Source organism: Dermacentor variabilis, chromosome 4, assembly GCF_050947875.1.
Source record: "Dermacentor variabilis isolate Ectoservices chromosome 4, ASM5094787v1, whole genome shotgun sequence".
Lineage (NCBI taxonomy): Eukaryota > Metazoa > Arthropoda > Arachnida > Ixodida > Ixodidae > Dermacentor > Dermacentor variabilis.
The window spans coordinates 21591089-21605294 of NC_134571.1; the positions used below are offsets into that span (position 1 = coordinate 21591089).

The following is a 14206-nucleotide window of genomic DNA, read 5'->3' on the forward strand; positions in this document are numbered from 1 at the left end:
ATCTCGTTTATGGCTTCTGTACTTCCTAAACAGATATTACAAATATTGTTATACACAGGGTGACTACCAAATGGAACAACTGGTAAAACCGGAAATTCTCAGGGATTTTGAATAGTCTGGAAATACTCAGGGAAAACTCAGGAAATTTGTGCTTCTACCGGGAAAATTAGATGTAATTTTATTGAAAGGGAACGAAACTCGCGCTAATGCTGGCTCGAATAACAGAGAGGAATCGTATCGAATCATCTTTGACACCATGTTGTCAGTTGGAGGAGTTGCCAGTGTACAGTCGAAGACAGATTTTCTGGACACCCGATCTTTCAGACATGCCCGATAATTCGGATGGCTTTGCGGCACCACCACATACCCCATAGAGTCGATGTATCAGAATGTCTGAAATTTTGGATGCAAGAACCCTTCGCCGTCCTATTTTCCGGAAATTTTGCCGTGACTGAAGGTCTGAAATGGCATTAATTAAATCCATCATTGCTGCCATTTTGATTACCTCGCCGCCTCGAACCGGTGTTCTTGCACGTAGATCCGCTGGCAGCCGTAGCCACCACTGCGGCAACACTAGACCTAGCTGCTTTGACGTTTGCTATTAAGCTTCTTGCCGTTGGGCGCAGTGTTTTCATTGAAAGAATTCGCTGCTGTCAGCAATGGCACCAACTCCGCCTTTGTGGTCCTCACGATTGGCTTAGAAGCTTGGAAAGCACGGTGCGTTGCATAAAGCTGGTTTCCGAAAGTCATCTTCGCCTCTCGACAGAAGTGTTACTTGGTGAAGCATATGCAAAAGTATTGCAGTGAAGCATAACAAGCGTGGCAAGGGGCTTTTGCCAAGGGACATAGCATGTATTCTTTAATTATACATGCGCGCACCCGGTACCTCCTGTCACAGTACAAGCACCGACATGCCTAATACATGTACCGACAGGCCTTCAGAGCTTTTTTGAATGTGCCTGTGGTGGTTTCAGCCCTTAAGGGCAGTAAAAGACATGCATTTATTTTTTCCAACTGGCCGATTTTTCAAATGTTTTTGCGGCCCATAGGGAGTTAAAAAAATCGGACACTGACTGTATAACTGACCAAGAAGATGCTTCATATGGTCTGCGGGGTGAACAAGCGGCGGAAGGAGGACGAGAACAGAAAGGACCTACACATTGAGGAATGAACGGGAAAGGTAGCATGCTGTCAAAGAAGCTTGAGCTCAAAAAACAAAGTTTTGGATGATGCCGAGATGCAGGTGTCCCTCATCCAAGCCAAAATAAACTCTAACGCAATGAAACACAGTGAGGCTTTGTGCACGGGCTGAGAGTAAGTCAGGACAGTTGAGGTGGATTTATGAGCTATTGAGAATATCAATTGTGACAAAGTTCGGACCTCATACCACTGAGCTTGCTATCAGTTGATAGAAATAGCTAATATTCGAAAATATTTGCTTCTGTATGTATCTCCTTTTTATTTGTATTTGAGAATGTCCGGCTCGATTAAAAGCATGTATGACGCGTGGCCTATCCATTTCCGAGCCGGAGAGAACTGCTGTGTGTGCTCTAGGCTGCGACAGAGAGCAACGACGCCAATACTGGTGCAGCTATTCCAACACCACCTAGATAGCGCAAGGCCTTTTCACTCCGATCCATGACGTCATGTTACCTGGCCCGGCTGCCATCAACACCCCCTAGATGGCACAAGGCCTGTTCACTCCGATCCCCCACGTCATGCTAGTGGATCGACTGCCATAGAATCTAATGGGGATGCTCCTGAGTAGGCAACAGTGATTTTGATTTGACCACTTTTGTCATGCCAGCCTTGGCAATGAAAATTCTGGGCCAGTAGCATGACGTAGTGAACAGGCCTTGTTCTATCGAGGTGGTGTTGCTGCCATAGAATCTAATGGGGATGCTCCCGAGTAGGCAACAGTGATCTTATTGCACGCCTCTCTTTCTCTCTTTATTATGTCTTTTCTTTTTCGTGCGTGCACATGGGGTTGCGCTGGAGGAGTTCTCAGCATACAGGCAACTAACAGACGATTGGCTAGCCATATACAGCTTTGCTGTAAAAACAAAGTGTTGGCTGATGCTGAGATGCAAGTGTCCCTCAGCCAAACCAAAATGAACTCTTTTAACCAGTGAAATGCAATACTGAGGTGTTGTGCATATGCTGAGATTATGTCAGCTGCTGAGAAAGAATCTCACTTGTGACAAAGTTCAGGCCTCATACCAATGAGCTTGCTATCAGTTGATAGAAATAGCTCGTATTCGAAAATTTAGACAGTTGTAGCACAGTGCTCATGTTGGTTTATTTTGTGTTCTGTCGTGGTTTTGAAGTGCGCTGCCACCCATTACATTATTCCACCAATATTCAGATTGGCCTGCTCCAAGCTGCTTCAAAATGAAAGTTTGTCTTGTCTAAATTGATCCAAAATGAAATTTAGTCTGCTCCAAAACGCAAGTTTCTCCAAAAATTGCATCAAAATGACTTTGGGCAGTTCCACTCCTGCATAGTAGATTACGAAGCATTGTTTATTAAAAGCACAAATGGAGCATTAGGACCAAACAAGTAATTTCTTTGCATGTACGGGGTGCTTTGGAGAGTGCAAATCATCACTCTGCAGCCTGTAAGGTAAGCTACCTATGTGATGTAGCCTACTCCCCTACACATCTTCTTCTGTTTTATGTCTATACTATGCCTGTAGGAGTTAAAATTTACTGTAATATTGCTCCAATTTTATTTTGATTTGGGTGCAGTTGATGTTTAAAAATATTTGAAAAGTATTAAAAAAATATTTCCATTTACGAATGGTGACTATTCGATTTGAAGACCGAATCGAAAATTACAGGGCCTCTTAAGATCTCTCCTAAGAGGTGAACGGCGAAAGCTTACTCTTCCTCCTCTTATCATTCACCTCTTTCTCTTTGTCTTTTCTTATTCTCTTCTTTATTTTAGTCATTACTGCTCACTACTAAGCATTTTTAGTCATTTGTAATTAATTGTGATCATTACAAGCCATCGTTAGATATGTTGGTCATATCATAGTCATCAGTAGTCATTACAAGTCATTTCAGTCATTATTAGTCATTACTGGTCATTACTAAAAATTTTTAGTGGTCTCTAATCAGTTGTAGTTGTTACAAGTTATCGTTAGACATATTGGTAATTTTGTAGTCATTACTAGTCATTACAGGTAATTTCAGTCATTACTGGTAATTACTAAGCATTTTTAGTCATTTCTAATCAATTGTAGTCATTAGAAGTTGTCGTTATACATATTGGTCATTTCATAGTCATTACAAGTAATTTCAGTCAATATTAGTCATCGCTGTTCACTAGTAAGCATTTCTGGTCATTTGTAATCAGTTGTGGTCAGTAAAAGCTGTCGCAAGACATATTGGTCATTTCATAGCCATTAGTAGTCATTATAAGCCATCATTAGTCGGTTTAGTCATTACTACTCATTACTAGATATTTCTAGTCATTTCTAATCAATTGTGGTCAATACAAGCTGTCGTTAGACGTATTGGTAGTTTCAGAGTCATTAGTAGTCATTACAAATAATTAGTAATCATAATTAGTCTTTACTAGTCATTATTAACCTCTACCAATCTCTATTATAGTGTTATCATTCACTAACTGTCACTATCAATCATTTTTATTCTTTAATCTGTATTTAATGTGTCTTCATATAGCGTGATGATGCTTCGGCGGACACTCCGGCGGTCAGGTCTGCAGACACAAACTTCACCATGAGCCTCTAAAGGCTTTCGCCTTAGTAGGACACTGTTTGATTCCTTATTTGAAAGCTTAGAATATTTGCACGCCCCTATCCCACTACGGTGTTCCTCATAATCAGATCGTGGTTTCGGCACGTAAGACACCAGAATCAAATTTTTTGTCATATTTAAAAGCTAATATGGTATCAGTTGGGCAAATGAGAGCACCTTCATTGCCCTAAAGGGCCCGGAACCTTTGAAGCTTCAAAAATGCCTTGGAACGAGTGTGGTGCCTCCCCGGAAAATATCAACAAAGGAATGTTTCAAAAACACCTAGTATGAGTGTAGATAGTACAAGTGCAATATTTGCTTTACTCATTCCCTCTCAACATCCTTCATTCCGAAGGAGCAGAGCAGTGCCAGTGGTGGTGCCTTGCCTACGGTGTTATGGCATCTGGCATCAATGTGTTTCTTCTTTTAGCGGAAATTGATGGACAGCTATTGGCAACCCAAATTTCGAGTCACTGTTGCTATAGTAGCATTGATCTTATCACTTTTTTGTGCTACACTGTCCCAGATAGCTGCACACAGCTGCTTTCTCGCACTAAGTGGCATTAGTAGCACTTTTTTTCCCCCACATATATCTATGACAATCACACAATTTCCAAGGCTGGAACGAAACATTATGTTTATGCTTGCTTGTGCGGGTATGTTGGCAGTAGTATGCAGAGATGTATGCTGCACTCCGGACTCATGTAAAAAGGATTCCTAATGTAACAAGCTTTAACCATGGTGGTGACAAACTTTGAAGATGTGCATCTCAGAAAGCAGACAACTTTTTCCAGTCAGATGTGGCCGCTCGGGCTGGCCTGCATCGCCGCACACCTGGAGCCTTGTCACCCACAAAAACTAACGATCAGAGCATGTGGTTGTCTGAGTGCTTTGATGGCGAGAGGGCTCATTCTGGCGCCCAGCGCCAGCCGCGGTATCAATGCTATGCAGCAGATGCAGCTACGCACAACTGTAGTGCATGTAGGGCAACATCGCTATGTGCATGGCAGGGCTGGAGTGCACGCTCGCACTCATGTGCTCCAGTCTGGCCATGCTGTATGGTGCAGAACGGCCTTGTCCTGCACCAGCTTGTCTGACAGATAGTACCCGCATCCACATTGCGCATTGTGAAGTGCCATTGATAGCTCAATATGAAGCAATGGCATCTAGGCAGGAGGAGCCAGGAGTGAGCATCCACCGGCAAGCATATTTGTCTGGGTTTAAGTTTCTTGTTGTTCAAGGATTGTTCAGGGTTCATAAGTAATCAAAATTAGCGAGACCTGATGGCTAAGACACCAGTTAGCGTAGTGACCACAGTTTCAGTCCTATGTGGGTAGACACGACCGAGCGTGAGCAGATGATAGTCGGTTTCGTCCTTATCCAAAATTTTCTTTTTTTAGCCTGTTTAGTTAACTGCATCAATTAATACGCGGAGTAACAGTAGAAAGAAGTGAACTGATTCAAAAACGTTTCTTGATTGATATCAACTATTGGCCAATGGTAGCTCTACGGGAATCTGTTCTATGACGACACATGACAACCACTGGCAGCTTTGAAACGGGCAAGGAGCAGGCCTCTGTCTTAAAAGAGGGCATTTGGAGAGAGGCCATCTTTGCTCTCTGCTTGTGAACTCTATGTGCTGTGCACAACTACAAAATTTGGCTGAGATGTTCACAGTTTGGTCTTCTTTCTGCAGAATGTGCTTTTTCACAGAGCCTGAGGGGTGGTTCATGACCCCTTTAAAGGTGCTGCCGTTCAGATCTACAATTTGTTAACATGCACTACCACTGCAGTCTTTCAAATAAATGAATAAGAAAGATTTGTTGCTTTCTGGTGCTCATAGGTAAGATCGCCACAATAGAAGCTTTGCACAACATATATTAGTAGAATCGAAACTGCTCAGAAACCAACCTTTTAGAGTTTTAGTGAATTTCAACACTTGTTAAATTGGTGGATGTCTTTAGGTGTTTATTTCAATCTGAAAAACAAATTAGAGTCCTAATAATATATGTCAGTTAGTGTATTTACACATTAATAAGAAGTATTGGCATCATTATTTCCATGTGTTATTCCTTTAAGTTGAGTAGTGTTCTCATGTCCTAGCATGCGCAAGGTTTAATGAATAGTATACCTGTGCAGGGGAATAGCAGGGTAGAGTTATTAGTAGAGTTTGCAGAACGGAGTAATTTGCGGATAATGAATACCTTCTTCTGCAAGCGGGATAAATGAAAGCCGACGTGGAGGAGCCCGAATGGCGAGACTAGAAATGAAATAGACTTCATACTCTGTGCTAACCCTGGCATCATACAATATGTGGACGTGCTTGGCAAGGTGTGCTGCAGTGACCATAGGATGGTAAGAACTCAAATTAGCCTAGACTTTAGGAGGGCTAATTCGGCTTTAACTCCGGAAGAGGACCTTAGTGTTGAAGCAATGAACGACAATCTTATGGGCATCATTAAGGAGTGTGCAATAGATGTCTGTGGCAACTCCGTTAGACAGGATACCAGTAAGCTATCACAGGAGACGAAAGATCTGATCAAGAAACGTCAGTTCAGTGTATGAAAGCCTCTAACCCTACAGCTAGAATAGAACTGGCAGAACTTTCGAAGTTAATCAACAAGCGTAAGACAGCTGACATAAGAAAGTATAGTATGGATAGAATTGAACATGCTCTCAGGAACAGAGGAAGCCTAAGAGCAGTGAAGAAGAAACTAGGAATAGGCAAGAATAAGATGTATGCACTGAGAGGCACAGCCGGTAATATCATTACTAATATGGCTAAAATAGTTCAAGTGGCTGAGGAGTTCTATAGAGATTTATACATTACCAGTGGCACCCATGAAGAAATGGAAGAGCGAATAGTCTAGAGGAATTTGACATCCCACAAGTAATGCCGGAAGAAGTAAAGAAGCTTAGAACAACAGAAAGCTGAGCTAGTTGGTAAGGATTCATTATGCAAAAAAGAGGTGAGGCGTGCAGACAGGACACAAGAGTAGAGAAGTGGACAACACGAACGCCTACTATGTATCAACTGAAGAGAGCACTGAGGTGAAAAAGGGAAAGACGCGCTCGCAGGAAAGGAAAGAGGAAAAAGGAAAGGAAAAAGGAAAGATTAGCGCTCGCAGCGGTGAAGGCCTCGCGACTTCCTTTGCACGGCCACGGCGTGTGTCGTCATCTGAGATGCGCTTTTCAATACCATGCGCATATCTCTATTATTTTTTCACCAGTGAGCTGTTCACCAACAAGTCATCCATCCATCACGATATAGCTGGTGCTCTTCATCTTCGAGAGCTCTGCGCCGAGTCAAAGCAAAACTACTGGAGTCGTATTCTGTAATGGTTCACTTTGGAACCGGTTCGGTCTGGCTGTTTGCTTTTGGGTTACGTGACTCAAAGAAAGAGTGGAACGTCGCAGCTTGAGGGAGACCAATGAATGAGCGGCGTTCTGCCGCAAGATCACGTCATCATTTTTGTTTGTGCTTTGGGGACATTGTAGCAAATAGTAAGTGAAGGATGTTGCTAGTTTGGTAAAAAAATAGTGGTTTGTATACAACAATTGCACATTTAATTTCCTGTAATAACTGTGAGCTTCCGACGCGGACAGTTGGTGGTTTAATTTTATCTCCTTTGTTTTATTTGTTTTTGTTGCTAGGTGGTGCGCTATAGGTTAAGCAACCGAAGCGGTTCTCTGCTGTAGGCCACGGCTCTTATAGGATTTCATTTAGCTGTGGCCATAGAGTTTCTCACTATATTACGTAGAGAGAAACCTGGTACTGCTACGCTGTGGTATGCATGCGAATGCAGTATATTGCGACTTCGGCTTGGCATCATTCTCAGAGAGCCAGGACACCTTGAAGATGCATCTGGCAAGCACTGTTCCGTCTGTCACAGTGATTCATTTTCTACTGAAGCAGCGTGTAAAGGGCTGTTTTAGCTTTATTATTACACAAAGACTTGTTTTGTATAACTATGAGAACTTGTTATTGCATGTACAATTATATGAAACGTAAGAAGAATCAGCGGGCCGCTAAAGTTGGAGGACAGACGACAAGATTGGCACTCGTTTTGGAACAGTTTGTCATGTGTTTTTGTTTTTCTACGCCTGGTTATGCATTGTAGGTGAGTAAACTTCAGCGGAAGATGTAATATGCGTGACTGAAAACTTTTTATGAAGATTTACTTTAAGAACGCACTATTTGTGTAGGCATATCCATGTTTTAGACGAAGCCTCTTACAACACCAGCCAAGAAAAGCCTCACAGACACATATACCGTCATTCTCATGGCGGCGCAGCACCCCTTAGGAAACTCTCATAGACGGTGGCGCCAGATTTCCCTCTAGGTGTTATAGCGAGAAACTCTATGGCTGTGGTTGAGCTTCTTAGGGCGGACGATTGCGATGATAGTTCCATCCACACATCTCACAACTTCGAGAATCTTGCTGCGGTCAAGGAAGCGTTCTTGATTGTGGCTTTCTCCTACGGTGTGGAGAGAAATCTCGCACCCCTTTTTTCTTTTCCTTCAACCGTAATGACCCTAGGGACAGCAGTAATGATGCGACTGACTGACATTTGCGACAACGCAATAGCTTCTACATTCCATACATTCCAGATGCACTGCTGAAAACAAGCCGTAGAGAAAAAAAAAGAAAGTAGCGCGCACAGCATTTACGTCACAGTGTCAAAGCTACTAAATCTTGTGGTCTACGATATTCTAGCTCGTTGCAAATCCATCGCATTCTGTTTTTGGGGCATCTAAATTGCCTTCGGAACTCACCTTCTCGCATGTCGAATGCATCGTGCCATTGCGTCTTGTCACGTCGTTGTCTTTGGCCAACGCTCGCCAGCAACACAACCAAAGAAGCCGCTTTTGGCATCCCTCGTCGCGGCAGCCAGCACGAGACTGTAATATCAGACGGCCACGGGTGCCCTAGCAACCTTTGATATCGTGCTCGCGAATGCACGCGACCCTCGAGCGAACCACTTCTCTCCTTGGTTCCTCTCGTAGCAGACGACGGGTTTCTTTCCAGATGATTAACAACCTGTGTGACGACAACAAAATTTGTAGTCATGCCCACCAGTGCTGATGACAACGGAGCGCCAACAAATGGGGTTCATGAGAGCGAACCGCTTCCAAAGTGAACTGAATATGGCCCGAGCCCTGTTTGCCGCAACTGCTGCAAGCTACCCCATGGCCGGTATCGATGCGATCATGGACGGCAACTTTGCAGTTTGAAGGCAGGCGGCTGGCGCACGCGCCAAGTCAAAATGAAACTCCCTTTTGTTGCAACAAATCTGGACGAAGCTTTGGTCGCTATCGACGCAATCGTTGATGGCAACTACGCAGTTTTGAAGGCACGCGGCCGAAGCACACGCCAGTTCAAAACGATACTAAAGAGGTTTAACTTGTCCGGTATTCAGGTAAACGCAGGCGGGCGTTGGGGCGTTGGGGCGGAGGCATAAACGGGAATGGCCTGCATAGTGCAGCCACCTGGTGGCGCATAGCTCAAACAGACAAAAGCAGCTAATATTGGAGTAACCAAGTGTATTTTATTTTGCTACAAGTGTAAATTTTTGGCAGCAACACGATTACGCCAGTGCCGAAAATTTACACGAGCAGCGAAGTAGAATGCACTTGGTTAATGCAATATTAGTTGTTTTTGTCTGTTTGAGCTCTGCGCCACCAGGTGGCTGCACCATGCAGGCCACTCCCGTTTACGCCTCCGCCCTAATGCCCCAACGTCTGCCTGCATCTACCCAAATACTGGACAAGCTAAAGCTCTCTACTCTTTGCTGCAACTGCTGCGGACGAAACTGCAGTCGTTACTGGCGCGATCATGAACGACGACTATGCAGTTATGAAGGCACGCAGCTAGCCACCAACGTGGATTTATATGCGGTGATAAATGCAAGAATAACGGCTTAAGGGCACAGTTAGGCACAAAGCGTTCTGGCTGTCAGTCACATATGTTCAGGTTCAGCTGACGACTATAGCAATGTGGATTCTGCCGCTTCATTTCGGTTGGTTGCCAGCACTGTTTTTGCTCTTTTGCATACTGCATTTGCAGTGCTCCGAGCTCGCCGAGCTACTGTATTAGAACCAGCTTGGGTTGTGCTGCTCCATGCATTTAATTTTGAATCCTGCGATGTATACATCAGTGCGCATGCTAGCGGTGCCTATCTGCAAATGGCAGAAATGCACATGGTTCGCCGTCTCAGCCACTTGACGAGCGTGGAACCAGGGAAAATTTATCAGTGGCTTGGGGAACCTTGAGGAGAGACCTGTGGAACCCACTTTGAGAACCCATGATCTAAGGTGCTTTTGGGATTTTTTTATTTGGTTTGTTTTCACACTCACTTCTTTAAAAGGCTGTGTGTGGTATCTTTCAAAGGAAAAATGTGCTCTAAATGTGCCACTGCCATCTACTATAACGAGAGTATGGTCAGTCATTGTCTTGGAAAACTTAAATACCCGGATCCAGTGCAAAACCAAATACAATGGCAAGAAAGGTTTCTTTAGCTGCTTTTGTGGCCACAGATTCTTCATCGCTGATGGGCTGCATTCACCAGTACTTGCAGATGTTCTAATTGTTAATTTGCAGTTAGTCTACAATAACCTGAAGTTCAATATTGCTTTCATGTGATTTACTTTACCAATATTTTAATCTTGGTAGGCCTGCTGTGCTTTCTTTGCAACTTGTATTCAATTAGTCAATTTTTCAAACATTCCATTTTTCTACTTGCTGGTTCTACTCAGAAAAACCAGCTTGAAAACTCTAAGCAGCCAAATAAGAGGAGAACATTGGTGAAGGCATTCTATATAAAAGGATTCGGAAGCCTGCCTAAGATAGGTTGGCCATCTTTATATTGGTGATTGAGCAACACACCTGACACACTGGACATTTTAATGTCATTCGAATCGAATGGCATTAGCATCGAACGACATTATTCAGTTGCTACACAGCAATATTTAATGCCATTAGAATGAAACGACTTCTGCAATCGAAAGAATTCAAGAAAGTCATTCGGCTTCGCACTTGAAGTGAATTTATAGTCTCCATCCCAGAGACAAGGCAAAATATGACATTGAGCATTCGTGATTTCAGTAGCATTCTTGTAAAGACATAATTAATTTTGTGTTCTTCAAGGATTCTGTCATTTTAACTAGAGAAAAGGCGTACGGCAGGCTGTCACAAAATGTTTTTGCTCTCCACCTTAGTGGCATCTGGCGGCCATCACTCGGGCGCTTGTATTCACATGTTTTCAGCATCTCGAATGGCGTTTGCATCTATTTGACGATCAAGTGTCTTCCCTGATTAGTATGCATTGGTCGCAATGCAAAGCACGCATCAACTAACCGCTTCACCTACTGCAACTGAGCATCGTCGCTCAGCACTGCCATGTCAGTCATATTGTTTCCAATTTATCATCTATGGCTACTAAGCTGGCCAAGCCTTGTTTTAGCTTATAGTGGCCAGACATTCTAGAATTAGAAGTTTTATGTGCATTTTATTTCAGTGGAGGGACTCCCCATATATATATTAAAATAAATAGATTGACTTTTCAGACATTGTGCACATACATTGTTCTACTTTTCTCACCAATTTTTTTGCAATGATCGCCCTTGATGTCATGACTGAATGACATTAATTTTTCCTGTGTAGCACCACCACGGGTCGAATGGCATTCGTTGCATTGAATGTCATTCAAATCCAGTGACATTAGAATGTCCAGTATGACAGGGGTACAAGCTTGCACCACAAACTGTCCAGTAAAACTTTTGTGCATCTGCGCTTTCAAGTGCCAAAATCCACTTCATTTGTAGCTTTCCTTTTCCTTATTTTTCCATTTAATCCAACGTAACTATTTTCCTTATGTGCCATTTAATACATAAATTTGATGTATGGCTGTTGATTTACCACAAAACAGTCATTTCAGCGCTTTTGGACAAACAGCTTCATACATAGTGCTCTTTAGAAGCTTACATTAGTGTTTGTGATTATGTGCTTTGTCATTGGTCAGTGTGCAAGGAAATCCACGTACATAAAAAATTTGCGGTTTGTGGTAGTGAAGTATAACTTGTATGTTCTGAAGTGATAGTCATGTACATTCTTATGCATGCTCACTTTCGTCACTGCTGCTGTGGCTCTCTTGTCACATGTAGTGATCACATGTAGTGATCTCTTGTAGTGATCACTTGCTCTCACCACTGTGACTGCACCATGTGCTATGTTTCAATGTATCGGATCCTTCTAGTGCATGCATATGCTGTCGTGACTCTATGGCTGTGGTGTTCTGTTGCTGATCATGGAGTTGCAGTTTCAGTTCCCTTGAGCCACAGCTGCATTTCGATGGCAGAGTAGTGGAAAAATAAAATCCTCCTTTCACTGTGTGTCTAAACAAGTTTTGCGATGCGTTGAAGAAACTTAGGCGATTGAAATTTATCCATAGCCCTCCACTACTGGGCATCCCTAATTTGTCCACGATGCAGGTGTAGGATATGAAAGGTGATGCAGTGATATGAAAAGTGATATGAAAATGCTCTGACAGTGCAATTGATTATTCACCCACACTAATATTGAGAGGGTCCAGGTATGACTTGGCTGAAGAGACTTTTATTATCTAGTTAGGTACTATTTGATTATTTTTTACATTAGTCATGTGACACTGGAACCATCATCAGTGTTCAACATGCAGTGCGTGCAGAGTTTCTCTGCAATGACTTCTCTGTGTGACCAGCTACATAACTGCCAAGTTAATGCTCTACCGTAAAACGCCATTTGTTTTTTTATGTCCCAACATGGATATCATCAAGCCACTTGTACAGCAGACATATTTTACATCTTTTAAGCAGCAGCCATGTTCCCTTTCCAATATGCGTCGCCAACAGAGGTATATACAAAGTATATCGCGCTACACATTATAGCTAGCAGTTCCTAAAAGACGAAAACGATCGCTGAAACTCTGTTCCTATTCTTATTATTAGGAAAGAGTTAAATTGTTCAGTAGATAATTTACAGCCTTGTAGAGTTCACTTTATTGCAAATTTACTTGTAGTACCAGTAACAGACCTGTCTACAAGGCCTTTTGTTACAGCCTCTCTCAGTGCTTGACTTTATGTGTTATGCATGTAGGCTTGACCAAGTTTGTGTGGAGTAGACCCACACTTGAATAGTCATTGTATGAAATATGGTTACGCCTTACTTGAATGATAAGGAAATGCAGGTTCCCGGGCACCTGTTAATCATTCTGCACTACTTAAATATTGTTTGTATTGAAGTTGGTTTGTCACGGAAAGTTTCTCTTATATATAGCTGTAGTACTTGCTACAGCTATAGCAGGAGGAGAGAGAGAGAGAGATTAAAAAAAAAACTAGTTCTGCACATATTGTGTACACGAGCTTGAACCCTGCTTGTTTCAAACATGCTGTTCTGGTATTTGCTAGTCCATGTCCAGGATATGCATTGAACCCAACCTCTTCTCTTATCCTTTGAGAAACAGATAAAGAACTTGTGACAGCTTATTACGAATTGTAATCCCACAGAAATTATCCTGCTGCTGGTATATGCGTAGTGCGCGCTGATGGACGCGCGGCGGTCTAGCACAGAACACATGGGAGGGGAGCCAGCTTGTTGTTGTGTTTGTTGTGTCGTTGATAGTGCTTCTCTGTGTTATTCACGTTTTCAGAGAAAAATAGGCAACACCTTTCACATGTGTGGGGTGGCCAAAGCTTTAAGGAATGTCGAAGAAGAATTGTTGCAGGGTGGGGGGCTCAAATACCAGCGAAAACGTGCTGGCGATACGGTCCTAATTATTCCCCGCAAAGCCTCACCGGGAGCAATGGTAGTAATGGATCGTCGCTTCGGCGGGAAATTTCTTGTTTCCATCCTTTCCTTTGTTGTGGCAATGTTTTTTTCCACTCGATCATAGTTAGACGGGTAAGCGACGAAGTTTGTCTGCAGTGCAGTATGCGGTTTAAAAGCATTTCACTGAAGGTCGGAATGTCGTTTGCCGCTTATATTTTTTTCTGCTTATTTATCGCGTTGCGCAAGCTAGGCAGCACGACTGCATGAGTGCATTATGTTGCATGTTAAAGCTACTAAAGTTTGCAAGAACTGAAATTGTTGGTTTTATGTGACCTGGTAAATCCTCGCACCAGCTCTCACGCATTTCATGTTTTTTGCATCTATTTTATGGGTGGCTTCGCACATGTTTAACTGTTGCTAGTTGCTTCATGTGTAACTCTTGTTGATTCTTTTTAGCTGTGAGGTTTTCACCGTGCCTTGTTTGTAAAGTGTCTAAATAACGCTGTGGCTTATCGGAATGATACCAAGCAAGTGCTTCTTTAACAGCTTTATTCTTTTCGCCCGGGGGCACCTTAGATATTGTGTTTTCTTGGGAAATGTGTTTAGAAAATAGGTAGTTCAGGGCGAGGATTGCTAAAT

The 14206-nt window shown here is 42.9% G+C and overlaps 1 protein-coding gene across 1 annotated transcript in view; it reads left to right on the plus strand.

Moving 5' to 3' along the window:
• The window catches only part of LOC142578775 (tudor domain-containing protein 3-like), a 154741-nt gene that overhangs the window by 55341 nt on the left and 85194 nt on the right, over positions 1 to 14206 (plus strand). The window lies entirely within an intron of this gene.